Source organism: Cebus imitator, unplaced genomic scaffold (assembly GCF_001604975.1).
Source record: "Cebus imitator isolate Cc_AM_T3 unplaced genomic scaffold, Cebus_imitator-1.0 Scaffold79, whole genome shotgun sequence".
NCBI lineage: Eukaryota > Metazoa > Chordata > Mammalia > Primates > Cebidae > Cebus > Cebus imitator.
The window spans coordinates 7,435,984-7,437,919 of record NW_016107394.1 but is presented as its reverse complement, the minus strand read 5'-3'; positions in this window follow the sequence as shown (position 1 = coordinate 7,437,919).

Sequence of the window (1,936 nt, the reverse complement as noted above, 5' to 3'; positions counted from 1 at the left end):
CTAGGATGGTCTCGAGCTCTTGACCTCGTGATCCACCTGCCTCAGCCTTCCAAAGTGCTGGGGTTATAGGCATGAGCCACCGTGCCCGGCCAATAATTATTTCTTTTAAAAAATGTTTTAACTTATTTATTTGGGTAGAGATGAAGTGTTCTTATGTTGTCCAGGCTGGTCTCAAACTCCTGGCCTCAAGCCATCCTCCCTCATTGGCCTCCAAAAGTGCCAGGATTACAGGCGTGAGAAACTGCACCCAGTCACTTAATTTTAATTCCATGCGTTTCTTTTTACCTTTATAATATGGCTACTATTAAAACATAAAATCATATATGTGCTGCTATGGACTGAATTGGGACCCCGTCAAATTCCTATGTTGAAGCCCTAACTCCCTATGATGGTATTTGGAGATGGGGCCTGTGGGAGACCATTAGGTTTAGATGAGGTTATGAGGCGAGGCACCATGATGGGATTAGAGTTGTTATTGGAAGAGACATCAGTGTCATCTCTCTCTCTGCCATGTGAGGACACAGTGAAAAGGCAGCCATCTAGCAGCCAGAAAGAGGGCCCTCACCAGAGACCGACTATGCTGATGCCTGGATCTTGTACTTCTGGCCTCCAGAACTATGAGAAAATAAATTTCCGTTGCTTGAAGCCACTAAGTCTATGGTATTTTGTTTTGGCAGCCCAAGCTGACCAAGGCATGCAGTTCGTATTATATATTTCTGTTGGACAGCATTGGTCCAGGTATCTGGGAACTCCTACATACCAGCCAGCCTTCTGGCACTTGTAACTTTCTGCATTGTGTCTGTGAGAGCACAGGGGTGGTCTCTAGGCCAGTGTTTCCTCCCTAGTAGCTGTTCAATAAGCATCTGGCAATTAAGTCATTTTCTTAGTTGAAAGAATATAAACAGTCTCTGGATAATGAATGTCAAAGAGGATCTCATTAAGAGAATATTGGGTAACACTTGGAATCTCTGCAGAGAAGAACCAGGCGTGGAGAATATACTCAGGCAGATAGCAACGTCCCAAGTCCTACTGCAGACTAGTTTGGGAGTGATTCCACTGCTGCCCCAAAGAACCAGAGCTGGCTGCCCATTGTCAGAGTGGAGTGAGTATGTGCTTCTAGCCTCATTAGCTTTCAGTTCAGAGTTCAAATGATTGAGTTTGAATTGGGGGCTCTAGCTGCAAGGGTGGCTGGGCAGGTGAGCAATTGCTTTTGAGCTTTTTTAAGTAGAAAGAAGTGGGCTCTTATCATAGACGTATTTATTCCTTTAACATAGGAAGGGTATTTAGGTGCTAGGCTGCCAAATAAGAATGACTGGAACCCTTTCCATGTGTTGCCTGAGACCTTGAAATTTTGACTGCAACACAGCAGAAGTTTCTACCAAGACTCCTCAGCTGGAAGTCCTTCACACAGGAAGCTCTTCAGATCTCCTTGTTCTTCTGGAAAATATGAAGCCGAACAGTTGATGTCAGATATTCTAATGCTACAATTATAATTCCATGATGTCCTTTGAAAGTTCTTGCATAATATTTTAATATGGAGACACAGGAGGGCTCTCTAACCAACTAGCAATAAAACCTAAATGGTTTCATAGACCTGACTGTTAAAAAATGGATGTTGATTTTGTCGAACCTGTAAAACACAGGTTTTATTTTTCTCTAGGCAGGATAACCAACTTTGCAGGACCACCTTGCAAAAATACCCTGCAAAATACCCTAGTTTCCAAGGGGCTATCTCACGTATGCCAAAGCTTCTCAAGACACACCCTCCACATTATCCAGTTAATGTTCTAGGGACCATGGTTGTGAGCAACTCAGAACAGGGAAGGAGGTTTCCTTTTTGTTCTGTTGTCCAGGCTGGAGTGCAGTGGTGTGATCATGGTACACTGCAGCCCTGAACTCCTGAACTTCTGGGCTCAAGGACTCCTTCCACCACAGC